The 14,859-nt window shown below is 53.0% G+C and overlaps 1 long non-coding RNA gene across 1 annotated transcript in view; it reads left to right on the top strand.

Annotated features, from left to right (window-relative positions):
• Positions 1-2,494, top strand: part of LOC142879694 (uncharacterized) — a 53,924-nt gene extending 51,430 nt beyond the window's left edge. The window contains exon 4 of the long non-coding RNA XR_012925336.1: positions 2,337-2,494. This is a non-coding gene — a long non-coding RNA (uncharacterized LOC142879694). The remainder of the gene's footprint in view (positions 1-2,336) is intronic.
• Positions 2,495-14,859: the final 12,365 nt, after the last annotated feature.

Below are 14,859 nucleotides of genomic sequence, written 5' to 3'. Positions count from 1 at the left end.
AACATTTGGCTCAGGTCACTACAGGAGCACGCTTGTGTGCCGCCTGCTGCTACCTCCACTTCTGCTGAGGAGTGAGTGAACAGAGCTGGAGCAACACTGTTGCTGTGATTCACCTGCTGAGACAAGTCGCTGAGGCTGAATGTGTGGGAGCTCTCTGCAGGTTACGTTACGTTATATCACCTTTGTGCCATTGTGCCAAGATGGACCTGCACCACTTTCCCTGCTGCTCCGTCAGACCTCCCGCCAAGCGTTCAGGCCGTTGCTAACAGTGAGAGTGGCTCCAAAGTTGCACCTGAGCTTTGTGTGTTGAGTTGCTCCGGCTTCATCTATTCATCCTCTGGAAGTCCTGTGGACTCGACGTCTTGTGCTGTGTCTCAATTCAGGTTCTGCACCCTTGAGACCGAGTGTCCTCCGTCTGAAGGAAGCGTTCTTAGACTTCCCGGCCTAGAAGGACCGACCAAACCCCGCCTCCCCGGTAACCACCCCGGACGGTCTAGCCTCGGGCGTATTTCCTCGTTTCGTCACCGCCGTTCCCTCCTGCTGGCCAACCCCGGAAGTGACGTTTTCATAGCATCAAGCTAACCATTGGTTCTCCATCTAACGATGGCGTTGGATGTTCAAATAAATAAAATCCTACGTTAAAAACTGGATACTTTATGTGAAACTTCAATATTTAGATTTATATGTCGTGTCATTGCCAGCAGATGGCGCTAATTTCAGCCGACTTCCCAGGATCCCACGATGCTTTGCAGCAGCACGCAAAGCATCATGGGATACCCAAGTGTGCGAAGGGTAGTAGCGGTGGGCTAAAACTAGTGCGTATTTCCGAGGGCGCATTTTCAGCGTCCTAAGCGCCCTTGGGAAGTGGGAGGAGCCTTTGCGCAGTGCGATGACGCAACTTCCTTCCAAAATGCGCACTTCAAGGACGCAGCACCTGAGTTGACACACAGCCTTGGAGTGCTTCAGTCGGCCTCGCCGCCTCGCCGCCTCGCTGCCGTCCACCCTCGCCACCAACTTGTATTTATTTTTCTGACAGACGCGGTTGAGTTGTACAGTAATGCACAATTCAACCTCGGGCCCAAATCAATATTCATGACGTCTGTCCACGCCGATCCATCTGAGTTGTTGTTGTACAGGGTACCTGCCTCGCGGGGGCGCCGTCAAAGCTGTGGCATTATTTTAGTCCGGTGGATATTGTTTAACACTCAACACAAAAGAACAATAATAATAATAACAATATAAAACTAATAATAGTCGTCAACTTCTGCCGTTAATGCAATCTCACCCTCTCAGTGCCGTGTTCTGTGACCATCACGTGGTTGTTGGCTGCTGTGATGTCAAAGTCGCCCCCCCCCCCCCTGCAGTGGCCTCCTCATTAGGGAGAGAAGGGAATCAGGTGGAGGTGGCGCTGCAGCGAGTCATCATCAGAGCATCAGCTGCTTGGGAAGGCAGCCTCTGATTGAGCTGCCGACAGGCGCTAAGTGTTGTGGACAGGAGTTGAAGAGTTTGCCGCTGACCTTGGCACAGATGTCAGCGGCTCTCTGGCGGGGAACGGACTCAATCTATCACAATCACCACAGGCCTCGTTGCCGTTTGTCGCCGTTGTTTTCACGCACAGCTCGCAAAGCGGCTGCCGAGCCTGTTTGTCTCCGCCGTGAATGTCGTGTTTTGTTTGTGCGCTCGCGGCCTGAATGTGACAGTCAAAGACTGGGAGGAGTTGGGTCTGAGCGTGGAAAGGACAAAGCCACGCGGGAACTTCTTCTAAAAGCAAGTACCTGTTGGAGGACTTGGGCATGAGGAGGCTGTTGGCTTCTGCCAGTGTCAGTGGGACAAATGGTAAATAGTGAATGCGCAAGAAATGAAAACAGCGTTGTCTTTTATTGTGTTATTCCCCAGCATCGGGCCACAGAACAGGAATCCTGAAGTCTGACAGATAGAAAAACACTCAAGGACCAATCGCACGACGAGGAGGAGGGAATCGTGGATGAATGGAATAATTGCTTGTGCGCTGATGGAGCACAGTGAGTGCATGTGAACGCGTCGGCGGACAGAAAGTCCTTGAGCAGAGGATAAGTTAGCAATTACAGAATAAAGCGCCTGATGAAGGTACAAAATGTACTCGACGGAGAGAGATAGAAAAGGGCAGAGCCTCTGACCGGGCCAGAGCTGCAGGAGAACACGGCAGGTGTTCTGGATGACAAGTTACTCAGGTTCAAACTGGATCTTTTTGGCACGAGTTGACCGTCATCAGAGGTCTCCCCAAGTGTTAGTGGGAGGTGTTCCCTCTCTGGTTCTTCACTGGTGCTGACCGCAACTCCCTCTTCAATCTTTGACAGAGCAGCGAGGAGGCCTGGATGGATCGGCCGCGTCCAAGCTGCAGAACCTCAGCCAGACGGCCTGCCCGTGGGTCGGACGCCAGCGCCCACTGCAGGCTTCATTTGAAAGGTAGGATTGAAGGGGGGGGGTGGAATGGAAACTGGCAACGTGGCCAAAGTGTGATGGCTGTTTGAGGACGAGAGGAGAGAAGGAGAAATTCAGTGTGAAGTATTTCAACCTCAGCTTGTTTCTGTGTTTGCACCGTCGCAGTTTCTCTGTGGTCCTCGTGGAAGAGTCCACTTGCGTCTTGGCTTTGGCTGTGTGTGGTAGCCTGTGTTCAGGCTGGCTGCTGCCATCCAGCCGCTCGGCATTCATCAGCCGAGCATCCTGCTTCCTGTCCTTTATTGTTTTTCACCGCAATCCCCTTCTTTCATCATCTCTTCAAACCCGTGACCTTTTCTCACATTCATTAGCTGTCAGAGCAGGCCGGGCTGGCGCCGCCACGCCGGAGCTGCGTGTCGACTAAACGGCCGTGTCAGACAGGAAGTGTGCGAAGCCGCGGCAGAGCGCCGCGAGTTAACTGGAGGCCGTGGAACGACAGCGCTGCTGATTCAGCAGGGCTTTTTTTTTTCCCAACGAGATATTTGACATTAAGACGCTTATTTCTGCTCCGTGCGGATCTGCCCGGCTCTGAATCCTCATATTTAAATAACTGTCTGTACGTGTGTATGCATTATGCATAATCTGTGCTCCCTGTCTAAAGGTTGAATAAAAGTTAATGCTAATTAGGAGCAACTGGCAAACACGGTGAATATCAAAGAGTTGCGTGGATACAAGGATGTTTCTAGGGCACGTCAGCTGGAGCTGTCTGTGGAGGCTTGCGACCGGACCGGACCGGACCGGACCTGAGCGGGCCGACCCAGTCTGACTGGAGCCGCTTTCACACGCGAGCTGGACGCAGACATTTTCTCTTTTCGCTCTTTAATACTTGTGACCAGACACATGTTTTGCAAGGCTTGTGCAGAACTTGAAAAGAACTGAACATGTTGCCGGGCACACATGGCAGCGCTTCCAACCCGTCCAGAAACTCCTCCTCTGAGCTCCTCCTGCTTCCACTCTCTGGAAGTCACTGTCAGAAGTCAAGACTGGACTCCCGAGCCGGGAGTGGAGCGGGATGGACCCGTCTGTTGTCGTGGCTAGTTGTCATGATGGTCACATGACCCCCCCACCCCCACCCCCTCCCCTCTCCAGTCCAGTCCAGTCCAGTGTCTATATTTTCTTGCCGTGCGCTGCGGCGCCGCCTTGCTGCGGCCCGCTGCGCAGCCCCTGTTGTGTGTGTTGTGTTCCTTGGGAATACACGGCACGCATTCACAATCGTGAGGCAGGAGAATCCTTTGAATATTTGCGAGGCAGGCAGGGAGCCGTCTGACTTGATCAAATATCGGCCCCACGGTCATTCCTCTACACCAGCCAGCCTTCATTTATTTATTCACTTATTTATTTATTTATTTCTGATTCTCTCTGCGCTTCTTTTTTTCTATTTGGAGGAGAAAGGGGGAATATGGTTGTGTGTCTGGGTGTGATAAGTCTATGTACAAAGCGCGAGAGCGGGGGGCGGCGGGGGGAGCGTTTGTGCTTGGCCAGGGTGCAAATGAGGAACAGAATATTCTTCATCTGACTAATGCATAATTGATGTCCAATGTTTTTGCCGTCATTATAGTGCTGTGTGTGGAAGAAATGTGTCTCTAAGTCTGGATTCTGCTGGCTAATGCATTTTTGTGTGTGTGTGTGTGTGTTGTGTTCTCTTCTGCTTGGCTTTTCTTTCCTCCTCCTGCACACACAGCACCGCGTTCACACAGCCGCAGCGTCAATTGAGTTGGTTCTAGTTTTCTGAATGTGTGTTCCTGCGTTTGAAGAAACAGCTCAGAGTGTCTGGAACCAAGCACGGCTTGGCTTGGCCTGCATTTAAAAAACGACAGGCATGTGAGCGCAAGAGGAGGACATTCAAACAGGTGGCGTTCATGCGGGAGGGGAATTCAATTCCTTTATTGGCCGCACGTTTCTGTTTCCTCACAACGGATGACGGCAGGAATACCAAGAGAATGAATTCAAAGAAACAGTCAAAAATAAACCCCCTTTAAAAAAAAAAGAAAAGCAAAGAAAGGACATGATTGACGTTCTCCAGAAGGACTGTTAATTGGCGGCCAGTGCTCTTTGATTCTTTTTGGAGCAGCACAAACAAACAGCTGAGCAGCCAGGGGGCACTGATGGATTTCAACCTCTTGCAGGCCTTTTGAAGCCTCCTGACGCTTCCAGGAAGAAAACGGAGATATATATATATATTCTTCCTCCTTTCCCCTCAACCTTCTCCTCCGCGCTGGCTGTGAGATCACTGCTGATCTCGGACCTTCTCCGGGCCTCCGCTGCTTTTGACTCCAGTGTGCTGCGTGCTTGTGTTTTCTTTCTTTGTTTCTCAGTGGCTGATATGTCATTCCCTTTGTGCCTTGCGTCTTCAATTATGAACCATCTTTCTGTTATTGTAATGTGAAGGTTGCCAGCCGGCCCGCCCGCTGATCCGCCCCCACAAACAGCAACAAAACAAAGTGAATGGACACTTGACAGATGAATAAAACAGTGTGAAATCATGGATCCTGTTGCCTCGACCCGTGGCTCAAGGTGCACAGCAAACACGCGTGTGACTCGCATGAATTATGGATGAGGACCCGCTGCGCCGCCCATACATTAGCATACGTAAGACGCCCCCTGTGGGACGGAGAGGGGATGGAGGGGATGGAGGGGAAGGTGTGTCCAAGGCTGGGCGCAGCAGGTTGTCGTCCTTCACTGGGTGTGTTGACTGTCGCTTGGCGCTGGTGTGTGTGTGTGTGTGTGTGTGTGAAGGGATTTACTGTCGGAGGCTGGACGGAGCCGCCGATCACTGTCATTAGCACACGGTTGTCAGGTGTCCTAATATCTTGTTCATACACTCAGAGATAGATATCTAGATAAAGATAAGTGTCTAGATCTAGATATACCTCGCTAGAGATAGATATCTCTATTTAGAGAGAGACATATCTCCAGAAACAGATCTAGATACGCAGAGATCTAGATCCAGATCTAGATTTAGATCCAGATCTATATCTATATCTATATCTAGATCCAGATCTCTATCTAGATCCGGATCTAGATCTAGATCTAGATCCAGATCTAGATCTAGATGGTGGTGCAGCAGCGGCCCAGAGGTCGAGCAGGTTGAGGTGAAGGTGCAGCGACGGTGCTGCGGTTGGCTGCGCCTACCTTGTGCTAGTGTGACAGGTGACGTGTACCTGGAGGGGGTGTGGTGGTGGTGGTGGTGGTGGGGGGGGTGTTGTGCGGTGACCCTCTTCTTCTCCACGTGGCTGAAGCGTGGCGTGTTAGGACTGTGAGCAGCTGTGACCTGCTGCCTCGTCGCCACCTCCTCCTCAGCGCCAGTCTACCCCCCCCCACCCCACCTCGCCACCACTTCCGGGGAAAGCCATGGGATTAATAGCGCTTGTCAGAGGCCGTTAAGCGACAGATGGTCTCAACTCTTCCCGGGATCCTCTGGCTGGAACGAGGCTCCCCGGGGGGGTTCCTGCTTTGTTTTCTCCCCTTGTTTTTTGTGTCTTTCTCACCATTTCTGAAGAGTGCAGCTTTGAAAATAGAGCTTCCACCCGTCGGCCCATTTGTCCTCCTCCTCGTCCTCCACCGACATTCCATTACAGCAGCCCATTTATGAGCGACTAAACAATTTCTACCCCAAATTAAGAGTTTGCGCTGCGGATGAGCGGCTGCGACGCGGAGTCTTGTTAGTGCTTCGCCTTCAGGGAGCCTCGCACAGGTGGTGGCAGGCGGCGGCAGGCGGCGGCGGGAACCATCAGCAGGGATCTGTCGCCACTGTCGCCGCACGCCTGCCTTTCAATTTACATCTGCTCGCCTGTTTTTTCTTTTTTTACTGCGCGAGCCCGGGGAACACGATGAGCACAAACAACTGGCAGGGAAATGAGATAAATGGGGGCCTGTAATTGTGTTTGGAGTTGCAATTACTGTTATCACGGCTCTTTGTCGCCGGGTTTCACTGGATCCAGATGTGCAAATGGGAATAAGTGGCGTTGCTGGAGTGGACGGCGTCAGACCCATTTGCAGCCCGTGGCGAGCTGGACCAGTAATTACTGGCAGTCACCGGGATGCCAGGGACAAGTGCTCGTCTGGGCCTTCTGCTTTGCACCCGCTGTCGGCCGTCCACTGCCAAGAAGGGTATTTGACCTCTACCAGCAGACCCCCCCCCGCCCCCCCCGGACCCCCCTCGACCCCCCCACCTCCTGGTCCTACCCCCTGAAAGAGCAGCAGCAGTTACAATCTGCAAGAGCAGCAGCACCGATACGGAGGAGTTAGCTTCTTATAGCTTCAGCTACTTATCAGCTGCTCTGTATTTGTAGACAAAGCGGCACATTGTGAACAGGCAGCACTTTGGTGTGTGTGTGGGACCAGCAGCAGACCTCCACAGCACCTCAGTCCAGTGAGTCCACAGTTCTCCTCAACCTGGAGGACCTGCAGGAGTCCAGCCGTATCATTAAGGCGGTGCTGGAGGAGACCCAGCTTCACCGTGAGGGTCAGTTATTCAGCCCACTAACAGGGGCCGCACAGGAACTGCCCGGCCTTTTTAATAGAGAGTCGCTACACACTCACACACACACACTCACACACACACACACACTCACCTCAGTGATAAAAGCTTGGAGAATTGTTTCATCTCAGTGTGCCTTCAGAGAGATAGGAAGAACAGGAGTACTAGTTTAAAGCTGTGTGTGTGTGTGTGTGTGTGTGTGTGTGTGTGTGTGTGTGTGTGTGTGTGTGTGTGTGTGTGTGTGTGGCTCCCCTGCTCAGCCAGCTCAGAGTTTCACACTCATTTCATTTCCTGCAGTCAGCATCAATTCCGAGCCTCCAAGGAATGAACTCTATCTTCCTGCTCGTCGTCCTCTGCTGCAGCTCCAGGTGTGCTTCTCAAGCACACACACACACACACACACACACACACACACACACACACAGCTGGGCACGGCCCTCTGGTTTTGCTTTGAAGCCTCCCAGTCCCCCCAGTGTGTCTGCGGGGAAGCTGAGGCTGCGAGCGGCAGACCGAGAGAAGCCCCAGTGATGGATGGGCTGCGCTGTTGCCACCCAGCGACCGGCTATTAATGCATTATTGATTAATATCACTGGCTTGACTTCCCGCCACCTCGGCAGCCAGCAGAGGCCCCGCTGCTCGCTGCTCGCTGCTCGCTGCCCAGACACCTTGCATTTGTGCTGTGTTGAAGATAGCGCCACCTGTGGAGGCTCACCAGCCTGAACCGTCAGTGGGAAGCAGGTGTTGAAAGTCAGCCTCGGTTGACCTTGGGCGTCTTTTTAACGGCGCCAGGGCGAGAGAGCGGGCGGCTCGTCGGGTGTTTGTCTGCTTCAGTTGTGATCGCAGGTTGCGGCTCCTCCGTGGCGGCCGGGCTCTGTGCCGTCATGCAGTGCAGATGAAGTCAACCCGATGTGAACATTACACAAGCAGAAGCCCTCTGAGAGAAGAGCAGAATCATTGAGTGAGATTCCAATAAAGAAGCAGCGTCTGCCGGCAGCTGGAGGCTCATCACGACAGCGCGTTGCTGTATCGACCAACCAGGAGCAGGCGGAGGCTGCCGGCGCCGGGCCGCACTTGTGATTATTTTCTTATCCTTCGCTGGGATCTCTTCTCACCAGGAAAGAAACACGGCGAGGTGAGCGGGGAGCAGAGCGGGGAGCGGAGCGTAACGCTCCGCCCACTCGTCACCACGCATTTTAAACACTTCTGCAGCCGTGCAGAGGCGGAGGAAAGGAGCTCGTCTCCCAACCCAGATGACTGGGCTGCTTGAAGGAACCTCCAGCCGGGCTTTTAGAAGTGAGACGGAACAAAGGTGGCGGCCTGTTTGAATGTCTTTGAAATCAATCAGGTATGGAGGCTTATTGTGAACTGTGAATAAGCTCTCATCTGACCTCACACAGAGGCGTTATATACATATTACATATATCAATATATTGATACAAGCTCTAGCACGGTGATATTGATGCCAGGCTCAGACTAGAGTGGTGCTGGGACTCATTCACCTCTAGTTGCCCTCTCAAGGTCGCCACCTGCTGACTTGTTCCCATTTCATCCGTCTGCTTGAACAATGACTCCTTTTAGCATCTGCATAAATGATGGAATGAGACCTTGAAAAACACGGCGCGATGCATTCAAAGACACAAAAGCTGAAGCGCGTGTGATGGGTGAGTTGGGGGGGGGGGGCATGCGACAGGTGATTGGTCCTTGACTGTACGTCCCGCCTCCTCGTCCCAGCCAAGCCTCCGGTTTGATTGCAACTGTCCTGCTTACCGCCCCCTGCTGGGGAAGATTCCTTCTTCCAGTGGGCAAACCGCCTCCAGCCAGGTGTTGGCCCCTCCCACCACACCGACGCCTCTTCTTCTCTTTCCAAAACATGTGCAGTACAACAAAGCAGCAGCAGCAGCAACTTTTTAGCACAAGGTTGTAAACAGGGGGTTAAATATGCATGAAATCTTCTTGCTCCCTTTGCTGTGTGTGTACAAATACATGTGGTGAGTTTTCAGGGTTGTTGAAAGACGTCACATGACACGACTGCGTGGCACACCTGCCTCGCCATCCACCGGCCACGCAGGCAGCCAGACTGTAATCAACAGCCATCCAGACTGGCTTTTACAGCAGGGGGGGGGGGGGGGCGTTGCTGTCTCAGGAGCTTCACAGCAAGGAAGCTCGATGGTGATTTAAAAAGAAAGAAGAGGAAGAAGAAGAAAGAGAATAAAATAAGACAAGTGATAAATCAAAAAGCAGGTGGGGGGGGGGGGGGGGAGGAGAGAGGGAGGGAGGGAGGGAGGGCCACATAAATAAGGTGAGTGCAGAGTGTGAGAGGAGCACAGAGTGAATTGATCGTTGCCCTGCGGCTCAGGAAACAATCATTGAGCGCCGGCGTTCACGACCTCCTGCAGAAGGCTTTATTACCGGGTGTTATCTGCTGGCTGGCTGGCTGGCTGGCTGGCTGGAGGGGGAGGGGCCACTTGCTCTGTTTCCTCCGGGCGGTCGGTGTCAACAAGGGGAGATGCAAGTTTGAGAGCCGGTTTCAGAGAAACAAGCAGATTTAGTTGCAGACAAACTTTAAAGTTTGCGTGCAGCCTCCAAGGGGTGAAAGGTGTTCCAGCCGGCGTGACTCCGCCCCCCTGCCCGCTGGAGGCCCTCTGGCTGATTGGTTGGCAGCGGGTTGGGCAGCCAGACTCGTTGTTTTTCCCGGGGAATGCAGCGTTTCCCGCACATATTGGCACCTGTTGCTCAGCGGGCGGAGGCTCCCGTGCGCCTGGAGTTTGAGGAATTGAAAAGCCATCAGCCGCCCGCCGCCCGCCTCGCCCTGCAGCCGTTCTTAGCGGGTGCGGGTCTAATGAACACTTGAAAGGTTATCTGTGGCTTGACCTCTGGGTCGGCGCATTAAGATTCCTCATTTATTTTTTGACTTTCTCCCACTTCATCGCCTGCTCGACACTTTAAAGAGGGCAGAGGGGGGTTTCCAGCACAGGTATCAGCACAGAAGGCAGCTTCTCTGCAGTGGAGATGTGAGCCTGTCTTCTATCTTTAGGTGGGGTGGGGGGGGGGCTCTTATCAGGAGGAAGACGCCGTCACCTCGCTGTCGACTGCCGATTCCAATTAAGAGCCTGTTCTCCCTCCGTCCCTCGCTCTCCTTAGGCTGCCAGGAAAAACTCTTTGTTTTGCTGAGCGCTGGGGGTGGGGGGTGGGGGGTGGGGGGGTAGACAAAGTGAGTGAAAGTGATGATTAATCAGCGCTAACGTGTCCTCTGATGTGGCGGCGCCGTCTTACATTCCTCTGCCATGATCCGCAGCTAATGAATGACGCCGCCGCCGCTCTTCAGAAGTGACAGCCGCTCTCGCCGAGTCGCTCGCCGCCTCTTCTTCTTCTTCTTCTTCTTCACTTCTGTTTCTCCCCCTCTCCTCAACATGTCACTCTGTCTGTTCTGCCTCCTCTTTTTATTTTTGCCCCACTTTCTTTTTTCCCCACGTTGTCCTTGATTTGGCCGACTCGATGGGAAGACGATGACGATGGCGATGAAGATGACGATGATGATGATGATGAAGTTTGCCAGACTTTGTGTCAAGTAGGGCTAAAGTTGCAGTGAGTGCTTATGTAAAGACTTTAGAGAGGCAGGTAAATAAATAAAAGGATATTTTGGCAGCTGAGGAACTCTGGATCGAAGTGCCGACACTGAACCGTGACAGAGGAGGGGGAGGAGCAGGAGGAGGGGGAGGAGGTGGAGGAGGAGGAGGAGACGCAGCTCCTGTTCTGGCCGCCTTGGAACAGTTGTTTCCCCTCCGCTCCCTCCATCCTCCCTTCCTCCGTCAGCCGTCGCCTCGTTGGCTGTGCCGTGACGTGTGATTCCTCCGCTCCTCCTCCGCTTCTCCTCATCTTCTCCTCCGCTCCTCCTCTGCTCCTCCTCCGCTCCTCCTCCGCTTCTCCTCCGCTTCTCCTCAGCTTCTCCTCATCTTCTCCTCCGCTCCTCCTCAGCTTCTCCTCCGCTTCTCCTCCGCTTCTCCTCCGCTTCCTGAGGAAGCTCCTCCACACCACAATGATGCATCAGGAGTAAATAAGCGATTTGTGGTGGCGCTAACGAGGCTGAGTGAGGCCTGCTGCGAGCCTGCAGACTGAGAATAGAATGTCGTGTTTCTGTCACCTGTTGGAGGCGCTGCTCACTGCTGGTTACTTTACACCAGGATCCCTTCTTCAAAGTGGAAGAGTGATCTGCTTTACTGGCCAGAGCTGTAATTACAGGCCGGTGTCTCCCAGCGGAGAGAGAGAACCGTGGGCTTTTGATCAGGGCCGCAGGGCCGCAGACTGGCCAAAGGAAGGCAGAAGAGAAGGAGAAGACAAAGAGAAGAGAGAGAGGAGGGGGGGAGGAGGAGGAGGAGGAGGAGGAGCAGGACCGCTGGGGCTCAGCCGCCTGCTGGTAGTAGTTCAACTTTAATTAGGCGGCAAATACAAAGAAGGACTCGACAGGTTTTAGATCAATGTGAAAAACACATAGATTTCAAGCAATCACATCCACTTTGGTTGAGATGATCGCTCCTGTCCGCCCCTAGAGGGCGCTGCACCGAGGAGGACGGGCCGCGAGCTCGACTCGTATCACTATAAGATGAGTGGTTTGCTTCGGGGGAACTTTAAACACAGGCAAAGAGAAACATGTCAACTGTGGTGCGATAAAGCCAAAGAGAGCGGCACAATTAATAATGAGCTCAGAGCAACGCTGCATAATTATTATTACGCAGCGGCTCAATTAGCAAGCAGCCTTAATGACGGCTGTGGAGTCGCATTCACTTATGCAATAAAGCAAAAATGATCATTAGGTCCTAAACAGGACGCGAGCTGTTGACAGCATTGCACTGGCGGTTTCTTGTGCGAGGCAGCCGCCAGCTGCAGGCTGACACCTAAATGATATATAATCAGTGTTTTAGGGGCAACATAACAAGCAGATCTGCACCACGTGGAGACGCGGCGGAGGAGCCGCTGTCAAAACAGCCATCGCGGCTCCGCGCCCGCCTCGGAAATAAAACATCAAACTGGCCTTCATGAATAAAACACTTCTGACATGAAAATAACGCTCAGATTTTCCCGCTGCTCTTTGATTCCGCCGGGCTAATAACCAAAACATCACGTCCGCCCTATTAATGAAGGCGCCGAGCTGTGCACTCCACGCAGCAACACACAACAAAGAGCGACCTGAGACGCACAATCAAGCTGCCTCGTGCGGCTTAACCTCCTTCTCTCCTCTCCTCTCCTCTCCTCCTCTTCTCTTTTCCTTTCTTTTATTTTCTTTATTTTTTTGTTGCTGGTGCGACATCGATCCCGCAGTGTTGCAAGCACACACACACACACACAGACAGCTTGGCCTCTGTGGGTCTGTCTGAGTAGTTAATCAGCGTGAAACGGCGGTGGTGGCGTTGAAAGCTCTCCATGGATGACAGGACGCAGCGGTGACGGAGGACATTAACTTCTTCACCCCTCCGCTGCTGCATCTTCACCAGACAGCAGGGAGGAGGAGGAGGAGGAGGAGGAGTACGACAAGAAGAAGGAGGAGGAGGAGGAGGAGGAGGAGGAGGAGGAGGAGCGTGATGGAGGAGCCCACTGAGGAGACGTTGTGCTCGGGGGGCCTTGAAGATGTGCAGGCTGTCTCAGCACCCTGGCATTTAAAGCCACAGTCCACCGTCCACTCCTCACTTCACTTCTGCTTTTCTGCTTTTTCAAGTTGCAATATTTCAGTGAGGTCACAAGGGCTGAAGTGAGGTCACGAAGGGCTGAAGTGAGGACTGAATTGAGGACTGAGGACTGAAGTGAGGAGTTGAGCCTGCAGAGTTTTTCTTCAAACGTGCTAGAGATATCTAGCACCATAGTCACACATTGTCACACAGCAAACCCACTTTGCTGCACTCTTCAAGTTGCAATAAATGAAATGAAAAGATGCAAACACGAGGGCCTTAAAGACGTCGCGCGGTGGCGGCGGCAGCATTGTTTTATGGTTGTGATTTAATGGTTGGCTTGTGCTTTGCGCCTGTAAATGATGCTGTAAAGCTCATCATTGCTTGGTTATGAGATGTTTGGGGGGAAAAAAAAGAGAAGTGGCATAAAAACAGCAGCTGTCCAAGGAAGCGGAAGTAGCCAGAGAGCATCTGCTGCTGACATAACAGCTCTTCAATCACCTGCGTTCCTCTGGCCCGGCTTGGCCCCGCCCCTTCCTGCTCCCACTCAGATGACAGTCATTTGAGCTGGAACTCTTTTCACTTTCATGGCACCTTGGATTGGCGGTGCACTCAGCGCTCCCCTGCTCAGAAAGGAGTGAGTGGAGTCTTGATGGGGACGATGACTCGGAGCAGCTCAACTCTTCCCTCCTGCCGCCTCTCGGGTCTGGGTTAGGGTCTGGGTTAGGGTCTGGGTTAGGGTCTGGGTTAGGGTCTGGGTTAGGGTCTGGGTTAGGGTCTGGGTTAGGGTTAGGGCATCGCTGGTGAGTTTTCAGCCCAGTTCACGGCAACAACAAACAGAGACAACGATGAAGACGCTGCTTCCCACTCGTGTAAAACAGAAGCTACGGTGGCGACGGTGGGAACTGCAGCCTGTGCCTGAGCCAATCAGAAGCGAGTCTCAGCTGTCCCTTGTGACTTTACAACCCATCTGGGAGGGATGTGCAACATTCAGCCCATCTGCAACCTTCAAGAGTGACGTTTAAATACTTTTCCAGCGTTAATCGTGTGAGGTGTGAAGGTCAGACCTCCCTCTTGGTCTTGTGTGGGAACTCTGAGTCCGATCAACACAACACAGTCGCGCTGCAACCCCAGCGGGCCGTTAAACTCCCTCCCCCGGAGCAGAGCAGCACTACGGGGTTTTGTGTTGTTGTTGTTGTTGTTGTAGTTGTTGTTATTGTTGTTGTTGTGTGCCGCAGTGGCAGCGTGCATCATTCTGAGACGTCGATGAATCACTGTCAAATTAAAGCACCGTCCTGGTGCTTTGACTGCGAACAAATGGCACCGTGGAGGAGATTGGTGGGCTCCGCCCGCCCGCGGACGCCGTTGTTAGCGCTCTTTTGTTTCCACAAATGATCACCTCGGCGGCCGTAAACCCTCGCCGCGCGCTTTCAGGCCTCCTCGTAAATTTTAATGCTCGATCCATCACGCCGCCGCCACCGCCGCCGCTGCCAGCCTCGCTTTATCAAAATGTATCAGAAAGCACTCAGAGCAATCAATAAAGCAAAGCCACTTCTGATGTTCCGCCGCGGCGTCCAAGCTAAATGACTGATTAGGAGGCAAAACAAGGAAGGGACGTCGCACTCCATCACAGAAAGTCGGCGCAAACGGCGGATACACAGAGAGCTGAGAGGTGTAATTGGAGGCCTGCATGATGAAGTGTGATCATAAATGAGAAGTTGCTCTGTCTAAGCACGAAGAGAGCGTCCGCGCGAGCGTTTGGGCCGCAGGTGGAGAAGTCAAGTTGCTGCAGGGCCTCCGCCTCGCCGCCTCCTCCCATTGGCTGCTGCCTTTTCTGAGCAGCGTGCAGAGCTGGCGACTCACGTTTACATTTGGAAAGCCAGACGCACAATGTGCAGACAGCCTCCAACATTTATGCAAACTTAAACATTTCCTTTGGATTCTTTTTCCTCCCCAGCTCGGAGTCTTGTGGTGACAGAGGAGGCGGAAAGCAGCGACCGACTCTGCTGGCTTCACTTCACATCCAGGCAGCAGCCTGAAGGAGCGGAGCAGGGCCTTGATGAAGAGAGTTTGGGGGGGTGGGGGAGACCTCCTCAACATCTTGACCTTTTCCAACTCTCGTCTTGTTCTTCTGCTTTGAGTTGGTATTTTCTTTTCAGACGTTTTACTGAAATTTCAAACTCAATCTCAGGCTTCCAGTTCCAATAATCTGCTTCTGCTTCTGCTTCTGCTTCTGCCGTC

The sequence above is a fragment of the Nelusetta ayraudi genome, unplaced genomic scaffold, assembly GCF_046127955.1.
Source record: "Nelusetta ayraudi isolate G7.1 ecotype Tasmania unplaced genomic scaffold, CSIRO-AGI_Nayr_v1 ptg000141l, whole genome shotgun sequence".
In the NCBI taxonomy this organism is placed as follows: Eukaryota; Metazoa; Chordata; class Actinopteri; order Tetraodontiformes; family Monacanthidae; genus Nelusetta; species Nelusetta ayraudi.
This window is presented reverse-complemented; position numbering and strand designations above follow the sequence as displayed.